The sequence below is a fragment of the Haliotis cracherodii genome, unplaced genomic scaffold (assembly GCF_022045235.1).
Source record: "Haliotis cracherodii isolate W230 unplaced genomic scaffold, xgHalCrac1.p SCAF_7, whole genome shotgun sequence".
NCBI classification, from domain to species: domain Eukaryota; kingdom Metazoa; phylum Mollusca; class Gastropoda; order Lepetellida; family Haliotidae; genus Haliotis; species Haliotis cracherodii.
The window spans coordinates 32,301,935-32,321,568 of NW_027266330.1; the positions used below are offsets into that span (position 1 = coordinate 32,301,935).

The 19,634-nt window shown below is 38.6% G+C and overlaps 1 pseudogene; it reads left to right on the forward strand.

Moving 5' to 3' along the window:
• Window positions 1-3,857, forward strand: part of LOC139448803 (mucin-22-like) — a 62,092-nt pseudogene extending 58,235 nt beyond the window's left edge.
• The last annotated feature ends 15,777 nt before the right edge of the window (window positions 3,858-19,634 follow it).

The window sequence follows — 19,634 nt, forward strand, 5'->3', positions numbered from 1 at the left end:
CATTCTTCGCAGGGCATGAACTATTTTCTTTTCAACGTAAAGGAACGTTGATGGCGAGAAGAATTAGATGTAGGAATTGAATTTCCATTATGAGATTTGTTTTTTTATGATCCTGTGATTAAGGAATTGTGAATATTTTGATAGGAAAGCTAAACGATCCATACAAATATGTAGAATACCTGTGAATACCTGCTCCTTAGTGTTTGAACTGTCAAGGAAGTCATTTTGAGAACTTCCCAAGACTGATTGTCATTATACAGTAATTTGTTTTAAAATATAATGAAATTTGCCATATTTCTAGTTTGTATGTATAAACCTGTCTATATTTGACATGAATTGTTCTGTTTCAGATGCCCTTACTTTAGCAACAACGACCGTAGCAACAACGACCGAAGCAACAACGACTTTAGTAACAACGACCGAAGCAACAACAACACTTCAACGTAAGTGGTATGAATTAATATTCAGTCGACTATTTTCAAGTCCACCGACTATTTTTAAGTAGTAAAATCAGGCGCTGCTGAACTTGTCAGCATGTATTTCCCAATGTAAATAATAGAGTCTGGACGAGACAATCCAGTGATTGACATCATGAGCATCGATACATGCGATTGGGATCGATGACATGCATAAACCAAGTCAGTGAGCCTGACCACCCGATCCCATTAGATGCCTTTTACAACAAGCATAGTCACCTTTTTCGGCAAGCATGGGTTGCTGAAGACCTATTCTATCCCGGATCTCCACGTGTCTTTTCCCAATAGAGATTTTCTTTTGATGAAATATTTGTGTTAACTTAATTCATTTTCAGGATCTGCTCAGTCACAGTAGATAGACATATTTTTGGGTAACTTGACATGCAATTATTACTTAAACAATTCAGAAAATATAAACTGTAGTAATTCGGAAATGGTTGTCATAATCAGTAAATGGTTTCAACCATTGCATGTAATTTTAATTGTCTTCTGAATATACAACGTTTTCGGCTGAATGCACAAAAATATAATATTTGTTTGTTTGTTGTTTAACGCGAGACTCAGCAATATTCCAGCTGCATGACGGAGGTTATGTAATTAATCGTGTCTGGACGTGACAATCCAGTTATTGACATCCTGAACATCGATTCACGCAATTGGGACACACTGAAATGCATTAACCAGGTCAGCGAGTCTGACAACCGGATTCAGTTAGCTGCATGTGACAAGCATAGTTGTCTTGATTTATTTTCTGGATCCACTCAGTCATATTATATTGATCACTTTGAATGAGGTATTTGTTCTTTGAACACCAACAAGATGTATGATTTGTTCAATTGTGAAAAGTTGTTTTACTTTCAAATCTGACTGTACAGCTGAAATACTACTGCATGAACCCTTGAAAAACTACCATGTTATATTAACATGTAATCTGTGGTATTGAATGTAACGTATGTGGATTTATTTTTCGTGGAAAACACATGAGAAATTATCGATATGAGCCATGATTCATCAGGCAAAAGAAAAATGATTCCATTTGTGTCAATTTCCACTTTATTCTGAAAATCACTCAATCCTTTGCATAAAAATGAGGATATCAGAGAATACACACCATCCATCTAATTGCGTTAAATACAGTTGAACTAACATGATTGTACTCGACTTGTATAAACAGTAGTAACATGTGGATGGAATCACATGTTTTTGAAACGTGTGACACTGTATGCTAGTGCTTGTCTTCACGGTAACGTGAACTGCCCTGAAGTGTTTACGGTACCGTTGGATCCATATGAAGAGAAGTCAAGTCTCTTGTATCCATTTTGGTACTACCGAACTGTATATACAGATCCTCATCAAGAGTATTTTCTAACGCCCCTGTATCTATCAGGATTTCACACGTTTTGCTGTTTATCAGGATTTACACAACAGCTGAATGTTTGCAACATTTTGTTGTTTTTCATCGTGCTGATCCTGTAGCAGCATAGGTTGTAGTAAAACTTGATTAACACTTTCTTTATCATTAGGAGACATGCAGTCAAAAGTTTGATTTCAATTGTTTGATTTTCTGAAATAAATACAGCTGTTTCTTTGTTTTAATTATATGTGGATTTTCTGAGAAAATATGATTTTTTAAATATCTTGAACTTAGAATAGGTTTTTTACTTCAACATTGGTGCAACCTAGAAACTAAGAACTAATTTAAGGAATACTTCCTATACTAATAGGAGAGATGCAGTGCAAACTTGGATTTTGATATATGTATTTTTTATATTTTGAACTGTTATTTTTATACCCCCGACCTACGATCTTCAATCATGCCATTACTATGTTATATTTTGGTGCCTCTTAGGAGTACAGGCTCAATCGTTTAGGAATCAATATATCTCCGACCCGTGAAGATTCCAGGGTAGAATAGGTCTTTTGCAACCCATACTTGCCATAAAAGGCGACTATGCTTGTCGTAAAAGGCAACTAACGGGATCGGGTGGTTAGACTCGCTGACTTGGTTGATACACGTCATCGATCCAAATTGCTTGGATCGATGTTCATGATATTAATCACTGGATTGTCTGGTCCAGACTCAATTATTTACAGACCGCCGTCATATAGCTGGAATATTGCTGAGTGCGGCGTTAAACAACCAACCAACCAACAACCACTATATCTCCAATATCAACATTGTTCTACAGCTGGTGTTGAAGTACCCTGCTAAATCACTGAAATATAGCTGTATCAATCTGCAGAAAGCATGCAAACAAGTGAACAACATGAACACAGCAGAAACAAGACAAATAGTGAGCAGGGCGCTCTAATAGGACATCAGCAACCGATGCTTGCCGTAAAAGGCGACTATGCTTGTCGTTAGAGGCAACTAACGGGATCGGGTGTTAAGGCGCACTGACTTGGTTGATGCATGTCATCGTGTCCCAAGTTAAACATCAAACGAACCAACCAACCATAACTAATTTCGCTCGAGCAGCGGGGGTATTTCAATTGTAATGATCAAAACCATGAACATTATTTTTTATCCTTCAACATGTTATATCCTTCAACATGGGATTGAAATTAATTGTTGTGTACTTTAAGCGATATATTAAGATTACATTTCCCATATAGCTTCACAAAATGAATTGTCTTTTATGAAAATGCTCCATTTCAGCATGCACTGTAACTGGCATCTCGTGTGTTGGCACAAGTAGATGTCCTTCCGCAGCAGTCATAAATGAAAGAGAGTGTCCAAGTGGACAGGTGTGCTGTGTCAGTAAGTAATCCATCCTTATAAAACTAAAACGTGTATATAATGCTTTGTTATACCTATAACACAAAAACAATACAGGTTTGTAATGTTCCAGTGGTTAGGGTCCGAATGTATAAATATTCGATGGCACTTGCAACGCGTGTAACGAGGGTACAACCGTTTTTCAATGCATATAATACAGAACTGGGTTTCAGCTGAAATTGCCAAACTCATCTTATGAATAGTAAGATCCTCAGACTGACAAAACAAAAAGGGGGATCAAAGGTGAGCTTTCAGCCTAACGAGGAAAGATTTAACCATTAGTTAGAGGAAGAGGTCATTCTCTCTGTACATGATGTGTTTGTGCGTTCTCTTCTGTTCTGTGATATGCATTAACATAGAAATTGTTAATGTTTACACATGTTTGGTGGAGTCAACATAAAGACATTTGCTTTGGCTAAACAGACAAACAAACCAATGGAAAACCAAGATGTGTACTTGGTGATTATCTATTGATAGATACGTCTCAGGCTGATTAGTCTTTAGGCTTGTTGAAATACGCTTACAAAATCAAACAACCTAATCTATTTGCTCCGTGTTTTAATAACATCAATTTTATCTTTTCAGGTTCTTTGGTCACTTAATGTAAGTAAAATATATTTATTTAACTTTTATGGGTTCTGTTATAGTGAGGCATCTGGGTATTTTCAGCGTTTCATCGAAGCAAGGTGTTGTGTGATGTGTTAAAGCTAAACACACATGCACAACACCCTCCTAAAATTAAAGGTCATAAGTTCAGATGTTGGAATCGGTACCCACAGGGTTAAGAGAAAATGAGTCATTCTTGAAATAGTAGCTAAATAACACTGATATTACTACATTTGGCAAGGATCTGATATTTTGTTTTGCAAATGAAAATATTTCGTAAATTAGAATAAATAGGTTTGACATAATGAAAATTATAACAGAAAGTAGAATTCGTGTTTCCTATTTGATTTGTTCTTGATCATTGAAAATAAAATCTTCTTAAAGTTACTATAGAACCACGCTGATTGTGATGAAAATGAATACATGATCGTAAGAGATACAAGCATTATTCAGAGTTAACAGTGTTCGTGACAAGCGTTATTCAAAGTTAACACTGTTCGTGACAAGCATTATTCTGAGTTAACAGTGTTTGTGACAAGCATTATTCAGAGTTAACAGTGTCCGTGATAAGCATTATTCTGAGTTAACAGTGTACGTGACAAGCATTATTCTGAAATGACATGCACAGAGTTAGTGATAAGCATTATTCAAAGTTAACAGTGTTCACGATAAGCATTATTCAGAGTTAACAGTGTTTGCGAAACCATAATTCTGAGTTTGTGATAAGAATTTGTCTGAGTGGTCAGTGTTTATGATAAGAATAATTCTGCGATGACAGTGTTTGTGATAAGCATTATTCAGAGTGAACAGAGTTTGTGATAAGGGTTATCCCACAAATACAGTGTTTGTGATAAGGATGATTTTGAGTTATCTGAATAAGAGAAACATACATCACAGAGAACCATGCTTAAGATGGAAACATATTAGCTTCAGAAACATATATGTACATTTTGTAGAGATAACGTTCACATGATTGGCAATATGGTTGGACAACAAAAACGCTTGCTAAGTAATATTTTAAGTCGCGATACAGAAGAGTTGTTATTTCTTTAAGACCAACGATTTAATGTTCTGGTTTGTGGGAACGTGGAGGTTTCTTTTCTTCACAGATATATTTTAGTAAGCACATCAAGACATGTTTCTTCACTGAAAGAGTCAAAAACTGTTCTTGTGACCCACAACAAATTATTTTCAGCATGAATATTAGCTTCACATTTGGGTAAAACCCGAGTGCAAATTATTATTGTGACACATTAAAGCCTATGTGAGACAGGTAGCTTCAGAGAATGTAAGATATCCTACTCCAGGACTGTGCTTTATCATTTCTTCAGGATACTAACATACTGAAATATAGAGGTAAATATTCAAACCACCCTGGTAATATTGGTGAGTTCATCATATTACCACATGGCACATGCAACAAGGTTCCTGTTGCGAGTATCCAGCTACAACCTGCTCATAATCGCAAATATATTGCATATATATGACTGATATCATGAGCAAATATCCCAGTCATTAGAATATGATGACACACGGTACACATTCTTCCCACCCGATGTCTTATTTACGTTGGCTGTTGTGACTAGCATTGAATGCTTGGGTTTTGTTCAGTGACAATATCCAACGGTATAAAATAAAATAGTGAGTGAGTGAGTTTATGCTTTAAGTCACATCGGCAATATTTCAGCCATATCGTGACGAGAAGTTACATAGTATTTATCCATATATTTAAACCAAATAAGAACCTGTCGGCGAAGGACAGTAAAATTACTAGAATATCACAAATTTATATGTAAAACTAGCATACAACGATAAAAAGATATCACTATAAATTACGGTACAATATAAAAAGGGCTATAGTTCGCCAGCAGCTGAAGGTTGATCACCCTGCTAGGGTGCATGGGGACTTACAGTACTTTTGCTACCTGCATGGACCCCAGCCGGATTTACATCATCCCTTCCACTGTTAATGACAAATTTAGCCAGGTTAAATGAACATATATAATACGATTAAAATTGTGGTGAAAAAACATTACTTTGAGTGAAGTGGTATGACATACCCTCTCAGGGGGACAATCATTTTACACTACTTCAAACCCCATCAAGGGTAAAGCCACGAACAATCTCAGTTAACAAGTTTTCCGCTACTAATACTAAAATATTTATTATTTACAGAACATATCATCAAAATTTATTTAATAATTCTATTTCATTTAAAAAACCAATAATTAAATGACTACTTACGTGATTTAAAAGATCCTTTAGCGATGAAACTGTGAAATAGTTATCCCTTGTGATGAAAAAATCAATACAGTCAAGCAGGACATGGCTGGCTGTGATTCTTTCATCACAAGGGATCCAAAATGGAGGATCCTCACCTTTTAAAATATGAGTGTACAGTGAATGGCCAATACGACATTGTCTTAAAATGACCTCTTCAAATCTGGACTGACAACCCAAGTAGGTATAACCGATATTTGCTTTTATTGCATGTAATTTATTTATACCCACTTGGGTGTCCAACTTCTTCTGCATTAGATATCTGATGTTACATCTAATAACAGGTTTATAATCACTCTAGGGTAGAAGAAGTGGTGTCACAGATTTGTTGAGTGCTGCCTTAGCAGCAGCATCAGCCAGTGTATTACCAACGATCCCAACATGGCTGGGTAACCAACAAAAGACAATGTTTATGAAGTTCAATTATTATGAAGTTCAAATATTTCAAGTAAAATTGGATGCTGACACGACATATTTTTTATTGCTTGAAGACAAGACAATGAGTCTGAAAAAATGATAAATTCCTTATGTTTAGACTGGTTATTTATATAGTTTAGAGCAGTTAATATGGCTTTCGATTCTGCTGTAAAAATTGAAGAGTCATCTGGTAATCTAGTTGATATAGTTTTGGATCCAAGGATGGAGGTGCTGTTGCCAGCGCCACCATCATTGGATCCAAAACTATAAATATATGTAAATATTGATTTGTAAGTGTTATATTCGCTTCTTAACTGATTATATTCTTGGTGATATTGTAGTTGATTACTGTCAGATTTCTTTCGTTTAGATAATGTAAGATCCACCTGTGGCTTTACCAATTGCCAGGGAGGAGAAGAAAGCAGACGGAAAGGAGATATATTCTTGAGCTCAATTCCTGCAGCAGACACGAAAGGTTTAATTCTGATTCCTAGTGGTGGAATAAGGGATGACTTTTTATTGAAAAGATCCTCATAAAGAGGAATAAAATAAAATAACAGTTATTGTTGACCATAGTAATACTCCAACACCAAAGCAAACCCTATGGGTGAATGCAGTGCAATATTATTTTACTTTATTATTGCTATGTTTATGATCACAGCAGTTTTTGCCACGTTCGCTTGTAAAGAATTGAGTGAGTGAATGAGTGAGTTAAGATTTATCGTCACATCGGCAATATTTCAGCCGTATCGTAACTAAATCAAGTTGTACGGTTATAATACATAAATATAGACTGTAAAATCTGTCGACAAAGGACAGTAACATAACTAATGTTTCACAGATATAGATATAAAACTAGTAAGTAAACATAAAATTTTGACTATTTGGAACAATATATTATGAATATTGGCTAGTGATCACCAGCAGCCAAAGTTAGGCCACCAAACAAGGGACCATGGGGACTACATCTGCTTCCTGCATGGTACCCAAGCAGGATTTACACCATCCCTCTGGCTACAGGTGATTGTTATAAAGTTTTAGCCACAGCATTTAAAAACAACAAGTATTCTACGATTAAAAACATGGAAAATGAAAAATATTATGAATGAAATGGGACTTACGTACCCTCTCAGGGGGGCAATTATTTTACTTTACTTAAACCCCCTTTGAAGGTACAGCCCCAAACAATCCCAGTTATATAATCATTTTGCAAACTTAAAATTACATACTTTTGACAATAAATTTTCTCAAAACTAATCTAGTAATTCAATTTCTTTTCAAAATCCAATAATTAAATGAGTACTTAACTGCTAAAAAAGATCCTTGATGGATGAAACCTGGAAATAATTATCACTTGTGATAGAAAAATCAATACAGTCAAGCAGGACATGCTTGACCGTGATTCTTTCATCACAAGGGACACAAAATTGAGGATCTTCACCTTTTAAGAAATATTCATGGATAAAGCGCGAATGGCCAATACGACATCGTCGCAAAATGACCTCTTCAAATCTGGACTAACAACCCAAGTAGGTGTCACCGATAGTTTGTTTTATTGCATGTAATTTATTGGTACCTACTTGGGTGTCCCACTTCTTTTACATAAGGTCTTTGATATAACATCTAATTAAAGGTTTGTAGTCACTGTATAAGAAGTGGTGTCACCGATTTGTTGAGAGCTGCTTTTGCTGCAGCCTCAGCCATTGTGTTGCCTTTTATGCCCACACTTAAAACCATTTTCGAGACACCATTTTTGGATTTTGTTGAGACATAGATGCAACTGTCTCTCCATGGTATGCATATTTTTGCCACGACACGAAATATTAAAATCGTTGACAAAAAGGGAACCATCAATGGAATCATTTAAAACCTTTGACAGACTATCTATCTTTATACTAAACAATGTTACAGACAAAATGCTGCCCTGCGGGACACCTTGATCCTGATTATAATGGTTAGACAGGGTGGAACCAACATGAACCTGAAATTCTCGATCTGTTAGAAATTGGGATATAAATTGAGGCAAACGGCCTATTAACCCCAAATCATGTAGATCTTTTAAAATACCATGCTTCCATGTGATGTAATTCGCTTTTTCTAAATGAAAAAAAGATTGATACTGCATGCTGGTTATTTACAATTGCATTTTTGACAAAAGATTCTAAACGTACCAGAAACGTGAAGATTCCGGGCTAGAATAGGTCTTCAGCAACCCATACTTGCCGTAAAAGGCGACTATGCTTGTTGTAAAAGGCAACTAACGGGATCGGGTGGTCAGGCTCGCTGACTTGGTTGATAAATGTCATAGATCCCAATTGCATGGATCGATGCTCATGATGTCAATCACTGGATTGTCTGGTCCAGACTTAATTATTTACAGACCACCGTCATATAGCTGGAATATTGCCGAGTGCGGCGTTAAACAACAAACCAACCAACCAACCAACCAACTAAACTTACCAGATGGTCAATGGTACTTCTATTTTGACGGAAACCACATTGAATGTTACTTATAAGATTGTTAGTTTTCAAGTACCACACCAGTCGATTGTTTGCCATTCGTTCCATACATTGGCACACACAGCTGGTCAGTGATATTGGTCGATAAATAGATGCATCAGTATGGTCCCAACCAGGTTTAGGTATGAGAACAACTATTGCATTACGCCATGATGGAGGAAAATTTCCTGACGTCCAGGTCTGATCAAATATATCGAGAAGCGTCTCTGAACATGAATCAGGCAAATGCTTCAGGAGGTGATAGTGAATATTATCAGCTCCCGTTGCAGTAAAGCGCGCTTCACCCAAAGTAGTATTTAGCTCATGGAGCGAAAATACCTCATTATAATCTTCTCCATTTTGAGAAGTAAAATCAACCCTCTTCTTTTCCTGTTGTTTCTGATACGTTAGAATCTTAGGATCGTACTTCGATGATGAAGAGTGTTTGGCCAGCGTTTAGACCAGTTGATTGGCAATGTCTAAAATATCTATGAACAGATGAACAGATGATCACCTTCCTTGAGATGATGGACACTCGATTTCGAACCTTTGCCTTTCATTTTTGCAATCATTTTCCACACCTTGTATATTGGTGTGCGAGAATGAATTTTAGAGACGTAATTCCTCCAAGACTTACGTTTATTTTGCTTGAAGATACTGCCTGCCTTGGCACTTGTAATTTAAACATGATTCAAATGATGAACAGTTGGATGTCGGCGGAAATATGGCTCAGCCCTTTTCCTTCTCTTCCTAACCTGTTTGCACTCATCATGGTTTTCGAATGTGTGGATTTGCAGAGGACTTTGGAATGGTTATATCAGCAATTTCATTTCAAACATCAGCTGAGTAGGATCAATTACATCCCTGAACACATCAGGCTTCAACCTATCAATACAGAGTTCCTGAAATAAAACCTGTCAGGACTTTACCTTTAGGATTGACAACAACACTTCCCCATAAATGGGTTATGGCCGTTTAAATCACCCATGATCACACAGGGCTTAGGAAGCTGGTCATATAGTGACTGAAGTTCTGATCGCTGAAGCGCAGAAAAAGGGGAAATCTATAGAGAGCACATTGTAAATGTTATGTGCAAAGTCAGGCGTACTGCGACAGCTTGGAGATTGCTTTGAAGTGCAACAGGGCTGTGGATCACACCCTGTCTCACAAAAACGATCCTCCCGTAGCTTGAACACCTGGTGATGAAAAATAATGGTAAGAACTAAACCGACGCAAAATCAGTTGTCAGTCTGTTTGAGATATGTCTCTTGGAGACAGATTGCCGGTGTGTTAAAATCTCGAATTAATAAATGTAATTCCTTAAAATTGGTCTGAGGCAATTCCACTTAATCAGCGGATTCATAACATTCTTGTTACTGGTGGATGAACAGGAGATCTACGTCTCCCATTTCGAGGCGACTTACTTCTGTTGCGCCCATTTGGATGAGTAGAGACACCCATGTCCTCCAAGGTTTGAAACCTATTATATATTTGTATAGGTCAAGGTGACCCTTCGGTACACGATCTGAATTTCTAGAATAATCAACTTTTTTGCTAGCATTTGTAACAATAGGTGATGGTTTTGGTGCTGACGCCACAGCTGCCACTGGTGTTGATGGTGACATATCTTCTGTTTGGGAATGAGGACTTGATTGTACCATGGAAAAGTTATCGGTGTTAACCCAAGTAATATCCGTCTGACATAGTACGTAGGTAACTGATCTTGAAGTTATGTGTGTCACAGCTGCTGAGTATGACACAGATGTGGAGGTAGAGACAGTAGACATGACCAAACGCTTCGCTTTAGGGAAGGTAATGTTTCTTTCATGTTTCAATTTGACTATCTGAAGCTGAATTTTGAACTTGGGGCAGGACTTCGAGGAAGCCGCATGATCTCCAGAACAGTGAGGGGTTTTTCTACATTTTTCATCAGTATTGTGGTCACCTTCTCCACATTGATAACAGATATTTTGATTGTAGCATGATTGTGCCCCATGCCAAAACTGTTGGCATTTGTAGCATCTAAGCGTATTGGGATTTTATTTACCCACTTCGATGTTAAAGTAGCCAGCTTTGATATTTCTTGGAGGAGTTGGTTTAGAAAATGTCATAAGATAAGTATTTGATTCAATGATTGCTTCTCGTTTTTAGGTGGAACGTTTGACGTTTTTTAACTCCTTGATCGTTCAATTCATCAGCTATTTCAGTTTTGGACATGTCAGAGAGACAACGGTCCTATCTCTGACAATGCCTTTGCTTGAATTTAGGGTCTTGTGTGGCACAATCAAAACAGGAGAAGAAAAAATAATGTTTAGCAGCTTGTAGTGTTGATGATTGCTTAGGAGCTTTACATTCAACGAGCAGCAAACCAGGACGGATTCTTTTAACATATTGCACATCTTCAACTGTGCCATAACATGCTTTAGAAATTGCAAATGGGTTCAACTTCAATCAGTGGCAGAAACCACTATAAATCGAGACCAACAAGTAGACGAAGTCTTCAGGGTTGCATTCTCCTCATTTGAGGAATCCTCTAATGCACGTTTTTTTTGCGTGTGCCATTGTTTGTGTATTTACGGTTCATCACCCCAGCTCCCCACCAACAATGGAGTGTCATAAAGACAATGCCGCTTGTAAATAAAGAGAAGAACCTATCTGTCTGTGCCTACTCACCTTTCAAACTGACAGTATTTTATTTCTTTTCAGAAGAACTCCAGGGATAAGATTTAAGACACAGAGTACGAAACCCGAGATCACACGTCATTGTCTGTATAAACACTCATGTGAATAAAAAGGTAACTCTGCTATGTCTTGTTCAGTATGACACAACGACTGAGATGAGGTCGATTACCTAGTGAATGTCACAAAGGCCTTGGGCGGCAGTGCAGCCTATCCGTCATAAAAGTATGTCACGTCAGCATTTAGAGAGTACGGCCTCGAATCACCCACTGTTCAGCCAATACTAATACGGATTTCTGCTAAACCCAGTCTAATGTGAGTTTCAGCGATGTTGTCCGCCGAAGCAAAATGTAGGGTTACCGTTAAGATCCAGGGTAGAATAGGTCTTCAGCAACCCATGCTTGCCGGAGCCAGTGACTATGCTTGTCGTAAGAGGCTCGCTGACTTGGTTGATGGATGTCATCGTATCCCAATTGCGTGGATTGATGTAATTCACTGGATTGTCTGGTTCAGACTCGACTATTCACAGACCGCCGTCATATAACTGTACTAGTGCTGAATTTCGGCGTAAAACAACAAACAAACACACTTACACATGGATTCAGAAGTAATTTTGACATGAAGCAATTATGAATGGCCTGTACAATGTAACTACATGGAACTTACGTTCTGATTAACCTCAGAGATGACATATATTGTATTATATTTATAGCCTCTGAACTATGGGTGTAAAAGTCGTCTACTACTCAGGGGTTGGCTGAAATGGTGTTCCAACTCACGCAATGCTCCACCTCAACTAACAGGCGACTAACGGGATCGAGTTGTCAGGCTCGCTGACTTGGTTGATGCAGGTCATCGATCCCTATAGCGTGGATTGATGCTCATGATATCAATCAATGGATTATCTGGTTCAGATTAGCTTATTCACAGACCGCCGTCATAAAGCTGGAATATTGCTGAGTGCGGCGTCAAACAACAAATATATAAACAAAACAATCTACCATGATATTGCACAACGGTTGCATTTGCCCTTACATATATATATGCATTGTGTGTACTGACACAGATCTGTAGTCCCGTTTTGCTTTTGTGGTTACCTTCAACACCAAACAGTTCATGTGCATGTTGTTCTCAGCATCTGCTCAGAAAGACACGCTCCAGCTAGTCTGTCTCATGGATATGTTCGGTGTTCAGTGTTTACCAAAGGTAAACTGTACAGTGCAGAGTGCACGACGAATTCGGTTTTGTTGATATAATATATTTAAGTTGGAGCTGCTTATTTAATGTCACCCATTGGTCTTGGCTTGGCCAGTAAATTACATTCCACATTATGTCCTAGAAGTTAGTTCTTTGTTACTTCATTCTTAAAACTCGGAAAGCTACTGACGTGCCTGTGCATGTGACGCATAATCCCTAAAATTGTATACTTTAAACAGAAACAAAAAAATAGGAGCTCCAGGGAGGGGGGAGATTTCTGAACCTGAGACAAATCTGGACTTCGTTCATCTAGTGCTTTTGCATTACAGAAAGGGCAGTGCAGAAGGGTAAATAATATGGTTCAGGGATTGTGAGATTGAGTGTGAGTGAGTTAATATTTAAAGTCATATCAGCATTATTTCAGCCATATCGTGACTTGAGTGAGTGAGTTAAGATTGTAAGTCATATCGGCAGTATTTCAGCCATATCGTGACTTTAAAAAGTTATACATAATAAATTATACATAATAAATACATGTAAACTAACATGTAAAATAACAAGACTTATCACAGATTATTATTTAAAACTAGCATGTAACCATAAAAATACATCACTAGACAGGACAATACATTATAAAAAAGAGCTATAGATCGCCAGCAACTGAAGGTAGATCACCATACTGGGGACCATGGGGACCCTTTGCTATAATAATCACAAATATATTGCACATATATGACTGATATCATGAGCAAATATCCCAGTCATTAGAATATGATGACACACGGTACACATTCTTCCCACCCGATGTCTTATTTACGTTGGCTGTTGTGACTAGCATTGAATGCTTGGGTTTTGTTCAGTGACAATATCCAACGGTATAAAATAAAATAGTGAGTGAGTGAGTTTATGCTTTAAGTCACATCGGCAATATTTCAGCCATATCGTGACGAGAAGTTACATAGTATTTATCCATATATTTAAACCAAATAAGAACCTGTCGGCGAAGGACAGTAAAATTACTAGAATATCACAAATTTATATGTAAAACTAGCATACAACGATAAAAAGATATCACTATAAATTACGGTACAATATAAAAGAGGGCTATAGTTCGCCAGCAGCTGAAGGTAGATCACCCTGCTAGGGTGCATGGGGACTTACAGTATTTTTGCTACCTGCATGGACCCCAGCAGGATTTACATCATCCCTTCATTTGGCGACGATTAGGGGATTTAGCTGAATTTATATTATAAGAACATATATTCTATGATTAAAACTATGATTGAAATAACAGACTTCGAATGATATGGACTTACTATGCCCTTTCAGGGGGACAATAATTTTACAGTGCTTTAACCCTGGTCTGTCACGGGCGGTAGAATGGGCCCGATTCTATAAATTTGGTGGCCATGTCATGCCCTGTGCATAAACTATTTAATGTCTATATTATACTCAACAAAAAAAGTTCCTGTGATACCAATATTTTAGTGTATATTTCAAACAAGAAAAGTTTGGTTTTCAATATTGCATGTATGGAATCAAGTAACAACAACACAACTGCTACAGAAAAGCATGCGTTCCATACAAAAGTTGACTTTTATGCATGCCCCATGCATTCACTACCCAAGAATATGTATAAAAACAAGAATGGGTGTAAAAACATGTGCGTTCACAGGATTCCTTATGCATTGTTTAGCATCGTGCTGACAATAACCACTCAGAAAAACAACAAAATTACGCAAATATACAACATTATCAAAAGCCACGCATGTCCGAAAAGGAGAGACTGCGAGCCATTGGTATGCTTGAAGCAGGATCGAGTCAACGTGATGTTGCAAGACAATTAAACGTCCGCAGAAACACAATTTGGTGTTTATGGCAACAAACGAATGCAGTCGGGGACCATCCTCGGAGTGTCAGGCCACGCGTAACCAATAATCGACAAGACAACTGGATTAGAGCAACACACCTACGAAATCGATTCCAGCCAACAACAATGACTGCAAAAAGCATCCCTGGCCTTCGACGAATATCTTCACAAACCGTCCGTCGTCGCCTCAGATGTGCACGGATTGTCGCCAGAAGACCCGCCAGACGTCCCATTTTGACAGGAAACCACCGTCAAGCGCGTCAACAGTGGTGCATACAGCGTCTACGCTGGACGGCCATGCAGTGAGGACAAGTTCTATTCACTGACGAGTCTCGTTTTCACCTCAGCCACAGTAGTGGAAGGATTCGAGTGAACCGACGTCGAGGTGAACGTTACGTCAATCATTGTGTCATGGAAAAAGGTGGGTTCGGGGGCGGCAGCGTTATGGTATGGGGTGGGATTACAGCAAGACAGAGGACCCGTTTGATTGTGGAAGAGGGAAATCTCAATGGACAGCGACGAGATCATCGGCCTGGTTGTTCTACCGTTGTTGCGTCGTCACGGCCCAGGCATTACCTTTCAACATGACAATGCCCGGCCTCATATTGCTTGACTTGTTCAGGATCCTCTTCAACAAAACAACGTGAATATCATCCCCTGGGCGGCTCTCTCCCCGGATCTCTCACCATCGAGCACATGTGGGGTGAGAGGGATCGGCGTCTTCGACGTCAACCATGTGTTCCACAAACACTCCAGGAACTTCGAAACATGCTCCAGCAGATATGGACAGATATCCCACAGGACTTTGTGTGACGCCAGGTCCATTCCATGAGACGAAGATGTTTTGCTTGCATCGCAACCAGAGGTGGACACACACGCTATTGATTTGTAAATTGACATTTTGGCATGTTCTTGTCTTTTATGAAATCATGCATTTGAAGTCTGAAGTCGGTATGGCAAATTAAACCATTTGAACACTTACAGGAGTCTTTTATCTGTTGCAAACCGAAATTGTTTCAGATTTGCATTAAATGTTATTCAATGTCACAGGAACTTTTGTTGTCCAGTAGATCTATATCAATCTATAAAGCTTGCTTAGCGTCCTATGGCCAGAAGACGGTGGCTCATGGGCCAATCTGGTGATGCTAACCTCGGAATTCTGTACATCACCAATTAATTGTCATCCGCCGATCTTTAATTTGGTAGATAGTTATAGCTCTTCGTGTCAAAGAGTACACCACCCCTTTATCCTCGGTCTTTACAGCTTGGATATCCACTGCAGCATAAGACTGTCCTTGTTGACACTCCATGGTGGATGGAGAAAAGGGGTTCAGAATTATTTTCCTTTCGACATGGCTTCCCAACACACTGGTTCAAAAAGATGACAAGTAGAGACTGACGAAAATGCTACGCCCACTCGATCCGACTGTTGGCCACGTTTCTTTGTAATCGAAGACAAAGACAAAGAACCAATCAAATTGAATCGATTTGCAATCTCCAAAAATATCACTGGTATCTGCTGAGAGGTTACAAATATTACCAAGCTTCGTTCTGGCTCTCTCTGTAGAATGCGACGGAAACAACAATCTGTCAATCAGCTCAAATTAAAGGAGTTTGTCAATATCAAGGTTGTTGTCTAAGTGCGAAAGACACTGAACTCATGTAAGGGCATTGCCTGTAACAGAGCATGTCAAGCATGATGACAAGGGACTTGACTAACAGGCCGTTACAGCTGTCAAACGATTTACTTTCAAGAAGGATGGTGTGGTTAAACCAACACCTATCTCTTCACTTGTGCTCTATCAAAGATTCCACGTTCAGTTAAAGCTGGTTATGGTAGCAATGGAGTGGAGGTGTATATTCCCAATCCTCTCAGATGCGTTTGGACATCCATCCTGCCATGCCTCTGCGTTTGTTACCGCTGCGGTGACAAACACGACGCCTCTGACTGCAGGAAGGATGTGAAGTGTTCAAACTGCGGTGGAGACCTCTTCCAAATCCTGTCAGAAGAGTCCTAAATTATGAAAATAAAGAAAGAGCAAAATGTCTCGTGCCACGAAGCAAAGAAGAGGGTTACTGCAAGCACTTCTACCATCTCCTACTCTGCTGCTGTCTCTCGTCCTCCTGTAACTACTGCTTCTATCGACTGCCAGACTGATCTGACATGCGTCAAGTCTGTACAGCCACTTCCAACTGCTTCTGCCCCAAACCAGCTGTGGCACCTTCGTTTGTGACTCCTCCAACACAAAACAAACTGTCTGAAATGTTGAGTCTTAGACTCCCAAACCAGTGACTAAGCCATGAGGAAAGAAAATTATTAAAATAGAACAGAAAGGCCACCTCTCCTTTAGAGGTAATAATTGAGGTCTACAACTCCTTTGGTCCTCTGGACCTCCATCTCCACGTGAAACCAATAGGAGTACAACAAAGTCTTCCTCACGTTCGCGTGACATTTCACCTGTGGAAGCCCCACAATGAATCCACATCACATTATACAATGGAAATACAAAGATTCTTAAGACGAATTTTAATGAAATACAACCTTCAAAATGGAGGTTTTAAACCGTCAGCTTTTTGTCTTAAAAAAACATACCCAAAAACACAGATCCATTTGATATCCGTCATTAGAGTTCTTACCCTCTGTTTCCCTTCCTGGTGATAAAGCTACAGGAGGTTCTTCTATCCCGGTGAAGCAGGGCATAATCCAGAGCCCTGTTCCACTTAACGCTATTTCACAAGCTATTGCTGTCCGTGTTACTTTGAAAATGGTGTTAACATTATGTTCACTGTATCTTCCACCCTCTTCAACTATCCACAAATCAGATCTTCAGACTTTGTATGATCATGAATACACAAATTGGAATTTGTATGATCAGTTCCCGAAGTGCTGTATCATCATGGGCGATTTAAAAGTCATAATTCCCTTTTGGGGAGTACTGATACATATAATGAGGGAAAAGTTCAAGAAGATTTTATCTCAAACAATGATTTATGCATCTTCAATGATGGTACTAACACCTATCTACATCCTGCCACTGGTACATACTCTGCCCTAGATCTTTCACTGACAGATTCAAATATTTTAAATGAATTCGAAATGTTGGTCCATGATGACCTTTGTGGAAGTGACCATTTTCCAACAATACTTATAACTATTATTTCATCTGACGAACCACCTTCAACAAAGGCCAATTGGTCTTTATTCCAAACACTATGTACTAAAAAAATAAAACCTGATAGTTTCAGGAATGCTCCTTACCCTATAGAACTATATTCAGATCAATTAAATGTAATTGGAGACGAAAACATTCCTAAGACCTCCGCAAACCCCCATATACGCAAACCATGGTTTGAAAATGATTGTAAACAAGCTAGGAAAAGTAGGAAGAAAGCCGAGAAATATGGGCGCTGACATCCCACTGTCCACAACTTGAATAACGTTAAAATCACGAGCGCCAAACCGAGACGTACCTTTAAACAAAATAATCGTCATTCCTGGAGGAACTATGTATCAAAAATCAATTCCTAGACACCCATGAATACAAAAGAAAGACAGATACAGCTCTTTCTTAACAAATTTCAAACCAACCATCAAATCTGAAACTCGGGATCTCACGCAAAAGAGGTGGTACACCCAAGTAGGAAGCAATAAACTACACGAATTGAAACCAACAATCGGTCATACCAACTTGGGTTGTCAGTCAAGACATGACGAGGTCGTTTTACGACTATGTCGTGTTGGCCACAGTCGGTTTACACACGAATATCTGCTAAAGACAGATGAGGGGGAACCTCTTAAGTGCATCCCTTGTGATGAAAGGTTCACCGTCAAGCATATATTACTTGACTGTGTGGACTTTGCTATTGAAAGGGATTCACATTATCAAAATGTAAATCTAAAAAATATCTTTTCCCGTGTCTTTTACTTTGGTGTGATGCTACTATTAACAGACATTACTGAAGGCTTTGTTCAGGAGGTTAAAGTACAGTAAAAATATTACCCCTCCCCCTGTGTGACACGTAATCCTATAATAATCAATGTAACCTATCATAAACCAGTGTTTTTAGGCCAACTCATTGAGGAGTATTTTTTTATATTGACTGCCATTGTGCACAACCACACGTGGCTGACGTCATGACGTAATTCCTGCTGGGGTATCATGCAGGAAGCAGAAGTACTGTAAATCCCCATGATCCCAAGCAAGGTGGCCTAACTTACTGACGGCCTATAGCCTGTGTTTTAAAACTGTATATATAATATTGTTATACTCAAATATGTTCCATAAATTGTTTCTAAATATAGTATGCTCAAATATGTTTTACAACTTGTTTTTAAAGAAAACTTTGCATTAATGACTAAATTGTAAATATATTAACTTGGTCTCGTCGCTATATGGCTGAGATAATGCCGATGCGACGTTAAATTTTAACTCACTCACTCACTTACTCACTTTCTTAACAAAATAAAAAAAAGGGCCAACGAAAACGGGTTCAAATGTTCTAAATAAAAAACAAACTGTATCACTTTTGTCATAAATACAATCCTCATAAGTATCCAGATTTATTTTAGATGGTACTCCTTTCAAGGCAGTAGAGGAGGCCAAATTCCTGGGCCTCATATTTGACCGTCATCTCACATTCTTACCACACATCTCTCAAGGCAAAGTGCCTGAAGCGTCTCAACTTGTTAAAAATCGTTTCAAATTCCGAGTTGGGAGGGGATCAGACCACCCTCCTTCACTTGTACCGATTGCTAATACGCTCCAAACTAGACTATTGTTCCATTGTCTAATATGTGTGTGTAAGTGAGTGAGTAAAGATATATCGTCAC